Below are 18338 nucleotides of genomic sequence, written 5' to 3'. Positions count from 1 at the left end.
ACGTTATCAGTTCAGTTCAGTTCATTTCAGTTGCTCAATCGTGCCCGACTCTTTGGGACCCCATGGACTGCAGCACTCCAGGCCTCCCTGTCCATCACCAGCTCCCAGAGTTTGCTCACACTCATGTCCATTGAGTCGGAGATGTCATCCAACCATGTTGTTCTGGGACACCAAAGGCTGACTGTCGTTTGAGGCCGTTTCTGTGAAATGTCCAGGATGGATCAACCTCCAGAGACAGGAGGTAGCCAAATGGTGGTTGTCAGCTCTAGGAGGGGACAGCTCTAGGTGGCTGTCAGCTCTGTTGGGGGTGATGAAAGATGTCTGAAACTAGATGTGGAGTTATGGTTGCACAAGCCAAGATACACTGAAACTGGGGCTTCCCGGGTGGGCTAGCGGCTAAGTTCCTCCGTGCTCTCAACGCAGGGGGCTGGGTTTCATCCCTCGCTGGGCAACTGAATCCACATGCTGCAACTGAGAGATGGCCTGTTGCAGCAAAGATTGATTCCGAGTGCTACAGTGAAGACTCAGCACGGCCAAACAAATACATAAAATAAATATTAAAAAAAAAAAAAAAGAAATATACTGAAAGCGCTTCCCTGGTGCCCCAGTGGTGAAGAACCCAAGCGCCAGAGCAGGGGACACAGGTTTGATCCCCAGTCCGGGAAGCTCTCATGGGCCAAGGGACAGCAAGGCCCATGTACCACAGCTACTGAAGCCTGTGTGCCTTGGAGGCTGTGTTCTGCTCCAAGAGAAGTCACTGCCAACATAACCCTGCGCACTGCAGCTAGAGAACAGCCCAACTAGAGAAATTACCTCAACCAGAGAAATCACCACGACTAGAGAAAGCCAGTACATGGCAACGAAGACCCCAGAACAGCCAAAAATAAATAAACAAATAAATAAATTTAAATGAAAGACACATCAAAGTTGACTGAGAAATGACACTGATTTGCACATTTTACCGTGGGTGGATTTTATGGTATGTAAAGTGAAGTGAGGCAAAAGACACTCACTCGTGTCCGACTCTTTGCGGCCCCACAGACTATACAGTATGTGGGATTCTCCAGACCAGAATCCTGGAGTGGGTAGCCTTTCCCTTCTCCAGGGGATCTTCCCAACCCAGGGATTGAACCCAGTTCTCTCGCATTGCAGGGGGGTTCTTTACCAGCTGAGCCACCAGGGAAGCCCTGTGGCATGTAAATTGTATCTCAATAAAACTGCTTTTTTAAACGCACTAGTATAATGCAATTTTCGTGAAAAGGCACCCCTGACACAGACCTGGGTCTTCCCCGGTGTCACTGGTGGTAAAGAAATTGCCAGCCAATGCAGGAAACATAAGGGACACGGATTTGATCCCCTGGTGGGGAAGACCCCCTGGAGGAGGAATCAGCAGCCCACTCCAATATCCTTGCCCGGAGAAATCCCACAGACAGAGGAGCCTGGCAAGGTCTACAGTCCATGGGGGTCTCAACGAGTCAGACTTGACTTGAGTGACTGACGCTTTGGCTTTGGCTCATCCCCACTCGTGTAAAAAGAGCACGGTACCCCGGTGAACCCCATTCAACCCACCCAGCTGAACCAGCTTCCTCCACCAGTGGCTTGGTCCCCAGGGGAGTGTGAGTCTTTGTTATGTGGGCCTGAGGTCGCTTCCTTTAGCTGTGGGTCGAGGTGTTCCAGAAACTGAGGCCCGCTATGCCCACACCCGGTCTCACCCAGAGGAGGGATCCGGGCCTGACGACCCCACCTCTGTGCACCTTGGCGGTCATGAGTGAGCATCCTGTCCTGGTCCCGCCTCCTACCAGATGGCTTTTCCGCTCGCATCCGCCTCGGGCCTCCCCACAGGGGGCTCCCCCTTCCTGCCCTGGCCTTCTGTGTGCGTGTAAGTCGCTCAGTCGTGTCTGACTCTTTGCAACCCCATGGACTGTAGCCCGCCAGGCTCCTCTGTCCATGGGATTCTCCAGGCAAGAATACTGGAGTGCATTGGCGTTTCATTCTCCAGGGGATCTTCCTGACCCAAGAATCAAACCCAGGTCTCCTGCATTGCGGGCGGATGCTTTACCAGCTGAACTACTATGGAAGCCCCAACCTTCTACTCCTTTGCAAAGCTCCTCCTCACCAGCCCTGGCCTAGCTCTCCTTTCTTCTCACTTGGGAACCCAAGAACCATCCGTGTGGCACCTTGTGGGCCTCCACTCACCCACTGCTCCTAAATCACTCATTCCCTGCTCTTCAAAAACACTACGGCCAGAACGCCACCCCCAGGGACTTGGGTTCCTTAGCTCTGGGATGTGGTCCACCCATCAGAATTTTTTTTAATTTACTTGGAGGGCTTCCCTGGTGGCTCAGCGGGTGAAGAATCCTCCTGTGATGTGGGAGACCTGGGTTCGATCCCTGGGTGGGGAATATCCCCTGGAGAAGGGAAAGGCTACCCACTCCAGTATTCTGGCCTGGAAAGTTTCCTGGACTGTGTAGTCCAAGGAGGCGCAAAGAGTCAGATATGACTGAGCGACTTTCGCTTTCTTTAGAGATCCAAAAGAAGGGTGCAGGTTGTGGGGGGTTGTTTTTAAAAGGAAAGTTCTCAGGTGCCCTAGTGGTTTGGATTTCAAGCTATCAGAGTCAGGGGGCCAGATTCAGTCCCTCGTTGGGGAACAGAAATCAGGGAAGCCATGCAGTGCAGTCAAAAACATTTTTTTAATGCCTAGACATTGCCATGGGCAGCCAAGGTGGGAGCTCCAGTTCCACCCACCCCTTTTCCCACCTTTGTTGCTTCCCAGTGCACCACTGCCCTTCTCCACTTTGCTTCCCTTGGACGCACTCGGAGTACTCCGGAGTTTTTCTTTGCGGAGGTATTTTCCTGTCAGTTAATATTCTGAATGCTGAGTCATGGAGCCTTCTCCCAGAGAAAAAATAATGCTAGATTATTGCTAGGGGAGTTGGGATGGAATTCAGGAGCACTCCTTGATAAGTGGTTTTTGTTTTTGTTTTTTTTTTTCATTTACATTAACTGTAGCAGCGTTGGCATTTGGGACTGGATCCTGCTGCGTGCAAGTTGGGTGTTGGGCAGGTTTTTCTTTCAGGAGGGAAGAATCCACAGGCCAGGGTCTCCTCTGAAACCCCTAACGTCGTTCTAGAAACATTACAAAGTTAAAAAAAAAAAAAAACAACAACTCCTCTGATGCTCTGCTTCTTCTGAAAGACCCCTCCCTGGTTATCCTCCCAGACCCATTCTCTTAGGACCATGAAGAGGGAAAACCAGAGCAGACCCACTAGAACAGTGACTCAGAATAGAAGCAGAATTCAGTGGGAGGCAGTGCATTCAGTGAGGTCAGTGGAGGCTGGGCCCCATCACCTGTGGCTCCACCGCTAGGGCTCAGGCACGTGCTTTGCGGGCGTCCAGCAGGGGCCGGCGACAGGCCCAGGGCACCTCCTGAGTTCCATCTTCTGCCTTCCAGCCAGGCACCTGCAGGGTAAACAGGGGCCGGCGACCAGCCCAGGGCACCTCCTGAGTTCCATCTTCTGCCTTCCAGCCAGGTCCCTGCAGGGTCTTCTCTCTGGGCGTCTTGAGACCCCCTTCCCTCTCGAAAGCTTGCTTTCACACAGCCTCCAACACTGGAAGAGCTACCTGAATCGAGTTGGGGCGGGTTTTGCCTTCAGCCTCCAAGCCATCCAATCTCATCTCTACACAGGCCTTTTGTTGTTGTCCAGTCGCTCAGTCGTGTCCGAGTCTTTGTGACCCCATGGACTGCAGCCCGCCAGGTCTCCCTGTCCATCACCATCTCCCGGAGCTTGCGCATATGCATGTCCATGGAGTGGGTGATGCCATCCAACGGTCTCATCCTCTGTCATCCCCTTCTTCTCCCGCCTTCAGTCTTTCCCAGCACCAGGGTCTTTTCCAATAAGTCAGTTCTTCGCATCACGTGGCCAAAGGATTGGAGCTTCAGCATCAGTCCGTCCAGTGAATATTCAGGACTGATCTCCTTTAGGATGGACTGGTTGGATCTCCCTCCAGTCCAAGGGACTCTCAAAAGTCTAGACAGGTCTGTAGCAGGGAAAGCCGATAACCAGGAGGAGTCTGTCAGAAGAAGCAGAGCATCACTGGAGTTTTGAGAAGTTTGCAGCATTTCTAGAACACTGTTAGGGATTTCAGAGGAGACTCTGGCTGGCAGATTCTTCCCTCTGGGATGGTTTGTGGGGAAATGAGTCACCCTCTTTCCCTTTCCCGGGGCCTGCATGTGGTACACTGCTGGGCAAAGACAAGTCCATGTGTGACTTATACAGATACCTGCTGTGTGATGGTGTGGGGCTTGGCATGGAATGGGAATGCAGGGGCCTGTGTTCCAAAGCCCGAGAGAGGACGTTTGCTCAGTCCTCTCTTGACCTGCCTTGGTCTTTTTCAAGGTCACACTTCCTTGGGCACAGCCAGTTAGAGGCAGACCGTCACGGGTGCCGGGCTACCAAGTGAGACACGTGTCTGCTGACCTCAAGCGTTGCCCCGCGTCACAGGGCAGAGCTGGGCAGCGGTCCTGGACCAGGGGCAGAGAAGGGGCCTGCAGAAAGGTGGTTCTGGCCAGACTCTCAGCCCCAGCTGTGTGCAGTGTGATCCTCAGACTCGACCTTCAAAACTGCACACTCAAGAGATACAACTGTTACAGCTTTCAACATGACCCTGCCGGATGTTATAACCAAAGCCAGGGCCAAATCCGACCACGGGGATCTTGTGCCACTGAAGAGTCACACGACAGTGAATCTGAGCCCGCTCACCCCCAAGTGAAAGTGAAAGTGTTAGTCGCTCAGTGGTGTCCGACTCTTTGCAACCCCATGATGGGCTGTAGCCCGCCAGCTCCTCTGTCCGTGGGATTCTCCAGGCAGGAATATTGCAGTGGGTTGCCGTGCCCTCCTCCAGGGGATCTTCCCGACCGATCGAACTTGGGTCTCCTGCATTGCACGCAGATTCTTTACCGTCTGAGTCACCAGGGAAGCCGAACATCAGTCAGTCTTTTACCTAGCTAAGGAAAGAAAGAAAGAAGACATTTTCCCAATCGCAATAACCCGGCGCCCAAATAATTCATTCTATCAGAATTAGTATTTAAAACACTTCGGCTTTTCTCAGTCACCAAATTCCTTTTTCACAGCAGAAAACATGCAGGGAAAACATGCAGTATACATTAAAAAAAAAAAATCAGTTTCCTTATTTTTCTAGTTTGCCGTATATTTCTCGACTAATTCGCAAAACATCCAAAAAAACAAGTGAGGATCTGTTGTGGGCAGAATATGTACATTTCACAAAACTCAGGTTGTCCCTTGCTCAAAAAGTTCTCGAAGTCACTTGCCCGGCGTTGGCCTCCACAGCGCGGGTTAAGTTGGAAAGCGTGGCTGTAAAGGATTGTCACTGGAATCTGTCACTTGTCGGCCAGGGTTCCTTGCACGGAAATCTGCCCAGCCCCGAGGGCCACAGCTTCAAGGCTGACGTCCTGGGCATCTGCCTTTGTGACAAACACCCCAGGTGGCTGACACACCCACCCTTGAAGACACAGTGGCCCAGTTGAACTTCGTGGCTGTCTCAGGCCCCAGGCAATCGTGAGCCACACTCAGTTCAGTTCAGTTCAGTCACTCAGTCATGTCTGACTCTTTGTGACCCCGTGAACCGCAGCACGCCAGGCCTCCTTGTCCATCACCAACTCCTGGAGCTTGCTCAAACTCACGTCGATCGAGTGCATGATGCCATCCAACCATCTCATCCTCTGTCATCCCCTTCTCCTCCCACCTTCAATCTTTCCCAGCATCAGAGTCTTTTCACATGAGTCAGCTCTTTGCATCAGGTGGCCAAAGGACTGGAGTTTCAGCTTCAGCATCAGTCCTTCCAATGAACATCCAGGACTGATCTCCTTTAGGATGGACCGGTTGGATCTCCTTGCAGTCCAAGGGCCTCTCAAGAGTCTAGCTCCCCCCGGAAGCAGGGTGAGCCCTCTCGTGTTCTTGCTGCCGTGCTTGGTTCTTAGACATCCTTGGCGGGAATGCCAGGCCACTGACACATGGCGTCTAAAGGCATCTCGAAATGCCACAGAAGCAACAAGTCAAGCAGCAAAATTCTGAGGACATGGGTGCCCTAAAGTGGCCTCTCCAGCCATGCTGGATTCAAGGTACCTGTCCAAAAGCTCCTGACACTGCTGTGTCTAGCTTCTCCGTCTCCCGAGCCAGATGGTGAAACGTACAGATACACTCTGTTTGCTGCCTGGTGACAATCCCGACATCCGATCGAAGGGAAGGCTGGAAAGCCAGGTGTCTGATGCTTGGAAAACACACCCCTTTCTTCTTAGCAGGTGACTTTCTTAATTCGGGCTTCCCCGGTAGCTCAGACAGTAAAGAGTCTGCCTGCAGTGGAGGAGACCTGGGTTCGATCCCTGGGTCAGGAAGATTCCCCTGGAGAAGGGCATGGCGGCCCACTCCAGTATCCTTGCCTGGAGAATCCTCATGGACAGAGGAGCCCAGTGGGCTACAGTCGGCGGGCTGCAGTCCGTGGGGTCGCAAAGCGTCGGACACGACTGAGTGACTTCACCCTTTTCTTCACTTGAAGAAATCTCCACCTGTAAGATGTTTTTGTTATATTCTTGAGACAGAAATCCGCCAACCTGGGGCATTATTTGTATTTCTTATTGACTGCACTGGGTCTTCGCTGCTCAGGCCACTCTCTGCTTGCAGTGCATGGACTCAATAGTTCGTCCTTGGAATCTTCCCGAAGCTGGGATCGAACTGATGCCCCCTGGCATGACCAGGTAGATTCTGAACCACTGGACCACCAGGGAAGCCCAGTGGAATCTTCCTTAAACACGATGCACTCTCTATACTTGGGGGGGATCAGTTCAGTTCAGTTCAGTCGCTCAGTCGTGTCTGACACTTTGCGACCCCTTAGACTGAAGCACACCAGGCCTCCCTGTCCATCACCAACTCCCGGAGTTTACTCAAACTCACATCCATTGAGTGGGTGATGCCATCCAACCATCTCATCCTCTGTCATCCCCTTCTTCTCCCGCCTTCGATCTTTCCCAGCATCAGGGTCTTTTCCAGTGAGTCAGCTGTTCCCATCAGGTGGCCAAAGGATTGGAGCTTCAGCTTCAACATCAGTCCTTCCAATGAACACTCAGGACTGATCTCCTTTAGGACGGACTGGTTTGAGGGGATAGGGTTGATTAATTTGCACTGGACCACAGTGGACATCAGCCTCCATCTCTGAGCGTCTAGAACAAGGTCTTCCCGTCATATCTCTTCTCCCAGACGTCCATCCCTGACCTCCATGACACTCGGGAGAAGGAGTTGGTCTTCTTTGTAGCAACCCATTTGTTTCTGGAAGGATCCCATCTGGCGAAACTCTGTCTTCTTTCCCTGAATTTTTTTTTTTGCCTCAGGAGATGAGTTCCATTTAAACTACGGAAACATTGCAAAAATACCCCAGGAGTCCTAGATGCAAAAGGAAAGAAAAAAAAAAAAGTTTAGGGTAAAATAGGAAGCACATAAAAAGATTACTCAGATAGCTTCTGAGAAGCTTTCATAAATTGTGCAGCATGGTGGTAACGGTCAACAAGCTGGCGAGTGTTTCGGGGAAGCCTGCAGGAAGCGAAACCCATTGCATGCATCACATGAGCCAGCGTTTCAGTGTGTGAAGTCCCTCAAGACCTTGGGGTCCCCACAGACACTTTGTAACCCACACACTTCCTGGAGGGGATCCCCTTACCCCTCCGTCCCACCCGCTAGCTGAGGATCTCCTGGCCTGGAGGGTCTAGGGAGACAAAGCTTTGAACCAAGCAAACAAAGAGTTGCAGGAACAAACTTTACTCTTTCCCAGAGTTACAGAGTGGCTGGGCTTTCTTCTCTCTTATCCCCACCGGTTTCTTGTTCCCCCAGTGTTACTGTGAGTCAGCAAAGAGGAAAGGTCCAAGGATTCTGCAGGAACACTCCCTATAGGTTGTTGTTCAGTCGCCACGTCGTGTCTGACTCTGCGACCCTGTGGACTGCAGCACACCAGGCCTCCCTGTCCATCACCAACTTCCATAGTCCACCCAAACCCATGTCCATTGAGTCGATGATGCCATCCGACCATCTCGTCCTCTGTCGTCCCCTTCTCTTCCTGCCCTCAATCTTTCTCAGTGTCAGAGTCTTTTCCAGTGAGTCAGGTCTTTGCATCAGGTCCAAACTATTGGAGCTTCAGCATCAACCCTTATTCATTGGATAAGCTATGTAGCTTCCTGGGTGGTTCAGTGGTAAAACATCGGCCTGCCATGCAAGAGACCCGGGTTCGAACCCTGGGTTAAGTAGATCCCCTGGAGAAGGGAGTGGCAACCCACTCCAGTATTCTTGCCTGGAGAGTCCCATGGACAGAGGAGCCTGGTGGGCTACAGTCTGTGGGGTCGCAAAGAGTTAGACATGACTGAGCGTAACACCTCACCTCACCTCAGGCTACGTGAGCAAAAAAGGCAACATCTCTGCTATTCTTTCTACTCAGAAACCTTTATTTGATTTGAGGGTGTGCTGCTGAGAGCAAAGGACTCTGGAGATCCTTGGGATAAGAAAGACACACAGAGTCAACCAATTGAAGGTCAGGCAGATGGGGTTTTGTATGGCTTGGTTTGGCCCCAGGCTCACCACTACGCCCAGGCCTGCACCGGCTGGGTGTCTCCGCACACAGAGTCACTTCTCATAAGGATCTGAAGCTGCAGGGGGAGTGTCAGCCAAGGACAGCTGCCAAAAAGAGCTGACTTCCAGGGCTGCGGAGAAATTGCAAGACAGGCGTAAAAGGACCCGAGTCACTCCCATTAACCCATGCGCGCCAAGGAGGAGGCTAGGTGATGAAACTTCCAGTGGGAAGATTTCTAAGGGACCTGTTAAGGAAGATGCATCATAGAAACTCAGCAACGTGCATCGCCAGTAGAGAACCACCGGGGCAAGAAGACCACTAATCCAGCCCAGTGAGCATCGCCAGACAGGCCAGTTACTGAGTCTCTGGAGTGGGGGAGGGGAGGTTGTGCTTCACACAGGCACGTAAGGACGCTGACGTTTCTATTATTATTATTATTATTATTGGGCTTCCCTGATAGCTCAGTTGATAAAGAATCTGCCTGCAATGCAGGAGACCTCAGTTAAATTCCTGGGTGGGGATGATCCCCTGGAGAAGGGATAGGCTATCCACTCGTATTCTCGTATACTCCATGGGGTCGCAAAGAGTCAGACACTAATGAGCAACTTGCACTTTCATTTATTTTGGCTGGAGGCTAATTACTTTACAGTATTGTGGTGGTTTTTGCCATACAGCGACATGAATCAGCCACAGGTGTACGTGTCTCCCCCACCCCGTCCTAAACCCCCCTCCCACCTCCTTCCCTACCCCATCCCTCTGGGTTGTCCCAGAGCACCGGCTTTGAGTGCCCTGCTTCATGCATCGAGCTTGCCCTGGTGATCTATTTCACATATGGTAATAGACGTGTTTCAATGCTGTGCTCTCAGATCATCCCACCCTCACCTTCTCCCACAGAGTCCAAAAGTCTGTTCTTTACGTCTGTGTCTCTTTTGCCGTCTTGCATACAGGGTCATCGCTGTTTCCGGACGCCGACCTCTTGCGTCTCAGGGCTGGGCCGTCTGCCAACATCTGCATTTTACAGCCTAACAGGAGGGGTGAGCATGCATGGGACTGTCAGATGGGGGTTCCCAGAGCCCGGAGTATAGCAGCCATAGTATTAGTCACTCAGTCGTGTCAAACTCTTCGCAACCCCATGGACCAGAGCCCACCAGGCTCCTGTCTGTCCATGAGATTCCCCAGGCAGGAATGCTGGCTGCTGCTGCTGCTGCTGCTAAGTCGCTTCAGTCGTGTCCGACTCTGCGACCCCATAGAGGGCAGCCCACCAGGCTCCTCTGTCCCTGGGATTCTCCAGGCAAGAATACTGGCGTGGGTTGCCATTTCCTTCTCCAGTGCATAAACGTGAAAGTGAAGTCGCTCAGTTGTGCCCGACTCTTCGCGACCCCATGGACATAAACGCTTTCACAGGCGAACGTAAGATTGCCTGGGTTCTTGAAGACCAGACTGCTGCCTTCTGAGCAGACTGAAGACAGAACGAACACTGCAGATTCAGTAGATGTGGACCGGCTTCCTCGAAATTGACTGTATCTGCCTGTTCCAATCACTCTCCTGTCACTTTTGTAGGAAACAGTTATTGATCACGCTCAACGTAATTGGGCACAAAATGTGTCTCTGTGAAGACACGCCGTTCAAACAGCTCAGAACGATTTTAATGTAATTCATGGTATAGAAACAACCTCAGATGGGTTTTCTGTGTTCCAGCATGAAAGGTTTTGCTCTTAATAGCCATTCTGATTAGCTTTGCTACACATATTTCACTTAATGCTTGTAAATTAGATAAGGTATAGAAATATCTCTTACCTACTTAGAAGGTATCTTACTTAGAAAGATAGATATAGAAAGGCTTGATCAGTATAGAAAGGTTCTTAGCGGAGATTTTCAATTCTTAGTTGAAGGAAAATCCTCCACTAGAACTTTTGCACACTCTTTCTTCTCTGTTGGCTTACAGAATGCAAATTACAGAATGCAAATTCTAGGAGACAGTAGCATTGTTTGGGGTTGTGATATTTTCTTGCTTTCTTTGTCTTACTTCCTAGTAATCAAAGTCCTTGTCAGAGGACACTTCTCTTTCTTCTCAATATTCCCAATTCTGTTGCTCCCTACTAAGGAGAAATGCATACACTTGTACTCACAGGGCAAAGGTTAACAATTCTGATCACTCCTCCAAAAAGACTACTGTAATTGCTAAAAGCAAATTTTTTTTTAATTAAGAATTTTTAAAAATCCTCTAAAAACTGCTGCTTTGGAGTAGCTAGAAAATAATTTTCAAGTGACTACTCTTGTCTGCTCACTAGATTAAAATTTTAGACCCCGTTGGGATGTTTGTATCAGTCAGCTTTTTCTGCGTAACAAGCATTGCCAAAAACTTAATGACTGAAAACAGCCACCATTTACTTTGCTCATGATTCTGTAAGCTGGGGGGACCTCAGTGGCTGGACTCAGTCTTACCTGAGCTAGTCACGATTCTGTAGTTGGCTTCCACGGGCACTGAAGACTGACTGCTCAGGAGAGGCTTTGTCTCTGCCATGCCTGGTCTGCCACCCACTCTGCACCCCCCGCCCCCGCCCAGGCCAACAGACTACACAGACTTCACAGAGGGAAGAGAGAAGAGAGGTATAAGGCTCTATGCCTGGAACTCACACACTGTCCCTGCTATAACATTCTGTTGACCAAAGCAAGTTACAAGGCCAGGCCAGATTCAAAAGGAAGGGAAAATAGATGTCACCTACTGATGGGGGTCATTGCAGGATCATATTGCAAACGGGCATGCATGCAAGTAACCAGTGAGGGATCGTGGCCGGTTCTTACAATCTGCAGTCGTATTTGTTTCTGTTTTCCTAATCACATTCTCTTATGTGGGGTTTTTTTGAAAATTTAAGAAAGAATAGGCCAAAAGAGTTGAAAATCAGACATCTCCATTGGATTCTCCTTTGACACAAGCCCTGAATAGAATATCCTGAATGGACATTGGTTTTAAACTTTGAGAAGTCTGGCTACATACCTGTCCTCAAAATATTACCTTGAACAGCATCAGATTCTTAAATTGCTCCCAAAGCTGCCCCTTCTTCTTGCTTGGTAAAATAATTCTCTGTCTCCTATAGCAGTGGAAGATCACATATAACCATTGTAGAGATACAGCTGTTCGGTTCAATTCAGTTCAGTTCAGGCCCTCAGTCGTGTCCGACTCTTTGCGACCCCATGGACTGCAGCACGCCAGGCCTCCCTGTCCATCACCAACTCCCGGAGTTTACTCAAACTCATATCCATCGAGTTGGTGATGCCATCCAACCATCTCATCCTCTGTCGCCCCCTTCTCCTCCTGCCTTCAATCTTTCCCAGCATCAGGGTCTTTTCCAATGAGTCAGCTCTTTGCATCAGGTGGCCAAAGGATTGGAGTTTCAACTTCAGCATCAGTCCTTCCAATGAATGTTCAGGACTGATTTCCTTTAGGAGGGACTGGTTGGATCTCCTTGCAGTCATGGTAATGGAAAAAAAAATGTTGATTTGATATATAAAGTCTACATAGCTAAAGATCACGGATGTTGAACGCAACAACTTCATTATTTTTGCCTTCCATTCAAAAAGCAAAGGATGGTGGGGGAGGAGAGGCAAGCCAACTTTATTAAATAGGGGGGGATAGAAAGCAGGAGGAGAAAATCATTAATGTCTTTTTCACAAGTTGGAGGCATTAACCAAGGATGGTGAAGAAGGGAATCCACAGGGTTGTGCCTGGTGAAAACCCTGCTGCTGTCAGGACTAAAGATGACCCGTGGCCCAGAGCCTGTTTCCTTTCTCCCACCGCCCCACCCCCACCACGTCTCATGGGGCCACAGTCCACACGTGGGTGGTATGATTTCCTGAAACATCACGAGGGGGCTGGGAAGCATCACCAAAGTATTACATTGCATCTGTTTATGTTGATGGCACATTTCCAAGGATAAAAACACCCATTCCTTCTCGCTCCCCGATACCTTTGGTGTTAAAATAAGAAGAAATGCTTTGGGGGATGGGGGTGGACAATGAGACATTACAGAAGGTATCTTGATGGCATAAGCCATCTGAAAGTGAAGTCGCTCAGTCATGTCCGACCCTTTGGGAGAGTCTACAGCCCATACTGCCAGGCTCCTCCGCCCACGGGATTTTTCCAGGCAAGAATCCTGGAGTGGTTTGCCATTTCCTTCTCCAGGGGATCTTCCCCACCCAGGAATCAAACCCGGGTCTCCCACACTGCAGGCAGAACTCTTTATCAGCTGAGCCACCAGGGAAGCTGGGCCATCTGATTGACCTAAAATATCTGAGGGAAAGCCGGATACAGTGAAGAAATGACATCGTGAACCTCTGAGCCACTACCTATCTCCTCCTTTTCCTTTTAATTAGTTTAATAAATTATTTATTGAGCCCGTAACGTGAGAAGGGCATTGGGCTTGTTGTGGGGGAAGCCTAGAGATGAATAAAACATGGCTCTTCTTGAGGAGAGTATAACTTATCAGGAAAGGGAGGCACTCATTCAATAACAGTAACCCAAGGTTGAAATGAATAGCGTCCGTCCTCATTACTTGTGGACTCTCAATAAGAGTTATTTATTGAAATCAATAGTCCTGGTGCTTTCACAGTCATTCAAAGACACATACTCAACGGTGAAAAATGTTCGGTTGTTTGACAAGCGTGTTGCCAGCTGAGGTTTCTTCACAGCCCATTTAGTGCCACTGTTCTTGTTTTTTTTTGTTTTTTGCCTGTTGGTGCTTTTTACTGATGGTATCACCGTTTAAAATGACCCACAAATGCAGAAGTGCTGTTTGATGTCCTAAGCCTGAGAAGGCTGTGGAGTGCCTTCTGGAGAAAAGCTGACACACTCCATATGTGTGTTAGCTGTGAACATCTTCCATGCATGGGTTATGGTGCCGGCCACGAGCTCCGTGTGAATGAAATCAGTAGCAGTTATTAAATACGGTGTGTGTGAACAGGGCCCATGCATAAAAGAAGCATAGGTACTGATCCGTTGACGGATATTGTAGCCGAGACTCACAGGAACCCAACTCTGTCTCCAAGGAGCAGTGGTTCAGCGTCCGCTCATTCAGAGTTCCTGGTGACTTTGGAGTTTCCATCACTACTGCAGATAATAAGAATCAACCATGTTGGATAAATCAATGAGTTCAATGAAGGACGTGTGTCTCACAGGGAAGCTACGATGGTTGGTATGTTCAGAGCCAACTTCTAGTTGAAGGAAACCCAGAAGAGTTCGTTGGTGGAGGAAGTATACTTGCCGAGCTTTTTCAGACTGAGCCAGTTGTGGATTGAAAGGAAAGTTGCCGATGCAGGCCCCGCAGAGTGGAACAGCATGGGCAAAATCATAGGCCTGGAAAACCCTGGTATACGTCCTGCTTACAAGCACAAGTCCCAAGGTCAGAGCCTCTGAGGCTAAATGCCGTCCTGTGACTTTGGCTAAGTTACTCAGTTTCCAGTAAAGGGGGTTGATGATAGCATGTCTCTCCTACGGTTGCTGCGAGGGTGAAAATCTGTGACACCTTCCTCAGGGCCCCGTGTGTGTTGAATATCTATGACTAGTCAGCTGTCACGGCTCACACTGTTTCCATCACGCGAGCATGCTGAGTTGCTTCACTCGTGTCTGACTCTTTGCGATGCTAGGGACCGTAGCTCCCCTGTCCGTGGGATTGGAGCCGTGAGGTCAGTGGATTTTCACTCGGCTCAGCCATGAGCTGTATGAGGCAAAGCTGTGGGGAGCAGAGCTGGAAATACAGGTTGCAGGCTGGTCCTCGAGAACCTTGCATTCTTGATGAGAAAGTAGAGTTTTCACCCCTTACTACGGGGGAAGGTTTCTGAACCGGGAACAGATGACACTCGGGATGTTCTGTAGCCTGAGGCTGCCAGTGAGCAGGATAAAAGGTAGGAAGGGACACAGATGTGGACTGAGAGACCAATGAGAAGATGAACCCAAGGGGAAAGAGGGTTCTAGGAGGAAACAGGCAGAATTCAGAGTTCAAGAGAGCTGGAAAAAAAAAATCAGCTCAAAAGAGGAAAACATTATTCATAGGGCGCCAATATTGTCTCACTTCTTCATTTGGTGCCAGTTTCATGAAAGCATTTACATGGTGAAAATTTCAGGGAGCTTAAAATATCACATCTGCTCTTTTCTGTATGAATATTGGCTACTACGGCTGCTGCTGCTAAGTCGCTTCAGTCGTGTCCGACTCTGTGCGACCCCACAGACGGCAGCCCACCAGGCTCCGCCGTCCCTGGGATTCTCCAGGCAAGAACACTGGAGTGGGTTGCCATTTCCTTCTCCAGTGCATGAAAGTGAAATGTGAAAGTGAAGTCACTGAGTGAATATTGGCGGAGATGGAGCTAAAAAGTGATTTAAAGACATCAGGCGGGAAGGCGAGTTGGAGGATGGATCCATTTTAGTAAACAAGGCGAGAAAGGAGCAGAGTTGGATGGGGGAGATACAGTTCAGTTTGGTGCCTGGGAAGTCTGAGACACTTCCAAAGTAGGGGTGATTTTGATGGGAAACCGATATCCCCATGGTACCAAAGGGCACAATCTGAAACTTCCCATCCCAGAGTCAAGACTCATTTTTCTGTTGTTAAAAAATAAATCTAGGCTTTATTTCCCAGCAGTCATGCCCAGCTGGGAAAGATTGAAGGCGAGAGGAGAAGGGGACGACAGAGGATGAGATGGTTGGATGGCATCAGCCACTCGATGGACGTGAGTTTGGGTGGAGTCCGGGAGTTGGTGATGGAGAGGGAGGCCTGGCGTGCTGCAGTCCCTGGGGTCACAAAGAGTCAGACACGACTGAGTGACTGAACTGAACTGAACTGATTTCATTGATTTAAAAGAGTTGTGGTTTTTTTTTTCTGCACTCAGCCTTTGTTATTGCACACAGGCGCTCCCTATTTGCAGCAAGTGGGGGCTACTCTCTAGCTGTGGTTCGTGGGCTTCTCATTGCAGTGGTTCCTCTTTGTCACCAAGCACAGGCTTTTAGGTGCTGGGGCTTCGGTCTTTGAAGCTCACCGGCTTAGTTGCTCCGCCGCCTATGGGATCTTCCCTGACCTGGGATGGAACCTGGGTCCCTTGCATCGGCAGGCAGATTCTTAGCCACTGGACCACCAGGGAAGTCCCAGAATCAAGAATCTGAAGCAGGGCTAGAGTTCCTTGGATTCTTAAGTGAAGCACATGAAAAGGGAGGGGGAGGGAGTGAGGAAGGGAAGAAGGGAAGGAGAAAGGGGTGAAGGAAGGGTAGGAAACGGGAGAAGCCTGGCCTGTGCAGTGATGTGCAGGGTTCAGTTCAGTTCGGTTCAGTCGCTCAGGCGTGTCCGACTCTTTTCGACCCCATGAATCGCAGCACGCCAGGCCTCCCTGTCCATCACCAACTCCTGGAGTTTGCTCAGACTCATGTCCATCGAGTCGGTGATGCCATCCAACCATCTCATCCTCTGTCGCCCCCTTCTCCTCCTGCCTTCAATCTTTCCCAGCATCAGAGTCTTTTCCAATGAGTCATGTTCGCATGAGGTGGCCAAAGTCTTGGAGTTTCAGCTTCAACATCAGTCCTTCCAATGCACACCCAGGACTGATCTCCTTTAGGATGGACTGGTTGGATCTTCTTGGGGTCCAAGGGACTCTCAAGAGTCTTCTCCAACACCACAGTTCCAAAGCATCAATTCTTCGGCACTCAGCTTTCTTTACAGTCCAACTCTCACATCCATACATGACCACTGGAAAAAGCATAGCCTTGACTAGACAGACCTTTGTTGACAAAGTAATTTTTGCTTTTTAATATGCTGCCTAGGTTAGTCATAACTTTTCTTCCAAGGAATAAGCATCTTTTAATTTCATGGCTGCAGTCACCATCTGCAGTGATTTCACTGACAATTAAGCTGACGTTGCTGTCTTCTCACAGCTAAAGAGAAGGTGACACATTTCTGAGCCCTGTAAAGACCTGGCTTCCAGTTTTTCCTGTAAAGCAGGAGTGTACCGCAGCCTGACTAACATTCTAATAGAACTCTAAAAAGCTTTGTCAGCATCTCAGTTTTCCTTGAAACACCACTTCTCCAATGGGGAGTAAACAGGTGCCAACAGAGAAGGTCTCACGAGTCTCCCTTCCTCCTCTGTTAATCCACTTCCTTTTACTTTGGGAAATAGGCTGGGGTGGGGCGGGGCTTAAAATCAACAAGGTGAAATTCCGTGTCTCGTGAAAGCAAGCCTCCTTTTCTGCTTGCAAGTGCCAAAGTGAAGAATGGAAGATGGCAGCTGTGACTCGCCTCCTTGTGAAACTGTGTGAGCCGATTAAATCGCAGGGGGCACCCCGGGCATTTATTTCATTAAAAACAGTTAAGCATATACATTTTGTCTGCTCAAAGTTAATGATTCCACCTTTGGCAAGGCTGCGTGCGGGTACTTCCTGAGTTTCAAAGCAAGGTTACTAAGCAGAAGTGAGTGACAAGTCTTATAATTGGGGTAACTGCCAAAGAGACCAAGGGCAAAAGCATGGCTTAAAAGAGATCGATTACCTGCAGCACTTTTATATATATATATATATATTTTTTTTTTCTCCCTATTGGAGACATTACCTTTGAGGTCCCAATACTTATCAGCTCACACCATGCAGCTACCAAAGTGAACTGCCCACCATCATACCCAAGTGGTTTCCCACTTGGGTGTAAGCCTGAGAAACCACTCCTAAAACAGCTCTAGGGCAGCAAAGCCAAAATGAACAATTAATCAGGGGAAACTCTTCCCTGGTGGCTCAGACGGTAATGAAGCTGCCTGCAGTGCAGGAGACCCGGGTTCGATCCCTGGATATGGACGATCCCCTGGAGGAGGGTGTGGCAACCCACTCCAGTATTCTTACCTGGAGAATCCCATGGACAGAGGAACCTGGTGGGCTGCAGTCCATGGGGTCGCAAAGAGTCAGACACAGCTGAGTTACTAATCCCATGAAGCAGAAGGAAAACCATCAAGGACTCTATTTCCGACATCACTTTCTCTAGTGGTCGAGGGGCTCATGCCACTGGGGCACCTGTCTTTGATTTTTATAATCTCATCCCCTAAAAAGATAGCATCTGCTCTAACCTTGAAAAGTATTTACAATATCATATGTTCTCAAGGAGTCAGAACATACCTCAATCAAGATTAAGCATTCCAAAAGCTGATTTCATAAAAGAAGTGAGTGACGAGGAACAGCAAATCTTCAGGACTTCATTGAAAGTGCCACTTCCAAGGAATCATCACAGCGTTGCAATTATTCACCCTGGAGAAGGGCATGGCAACCTACTCCAGTGTTCTTGCCTAGAGAATCCCACAGACAGGGGAGCCTGGCAAGCTACAGTCCATGGGGTCTCAAAGAGTCAGACGTGACTTAGCGACTAACAGATTAAAAATAAAATGCAAAAAAATAAAACAAATGTTGTGATAGTTTGTGGTAGGTAACAAAGGAACTCATCCAGACACACACTTGTTTCTCTTGTGGCTATATAATATTTTGAATTAAAATGTAGGTATATATTTAATTAATATAAACATAAATATTTTGCTTAAAAGTTGTTTTTATAAAAAAGAATTCCCCTTCCAGAGTGTGCCTGCGTGCTGTCAATTCAGTCGAATCCAACTCTTTGCCATCCCCTGGACTATAGCCCGCCAGGTTGCTCTGTCCCTGGGATTCTCCAGGCAAGAATACCGGAGTGACTTGCCATGCCCCC

General features: G+C 49.2%; 1 long non-coding RNA gene across 1 annotated transcript; it reads left to right on the top strand.

The window, feature by feature from the left end:
* Positions 1-8653: 8653 nt before the first annotated feature.
* LOC132658838 (uncharacterized) lies at positions 8654-10940 on the top strand. The gene is made up of 2 exons (XR_009598912.1): positions 8654-8959; positions 9576-10940. It is a non-coding gene; the product is annotated as an uncharacterized LOC132658838 (long non-coding RNA).
* The last annotated feature ends 7398 nt before the right edge of the window (positions 10941-18338 follow it).

This window comes from Ovis aries, chromosome X (genome assembly GCF_016772045.2).
Source record: "Ovis aries strain OAR_USU_Benz2616 breed Rambouillet chromosome X, ARS-UI_Ramb_v3.0, whole genome shotgun sequence".
NCBI classification, from domain to species: Eukaryota; Metazoa; Chordata; class Mammalia; order Artiodactyla; family Bovidae; genus Ovis; species Ovis aries.
This window is presented reverse-complemented; position numbering and strand designations above follow the sequence as displayed.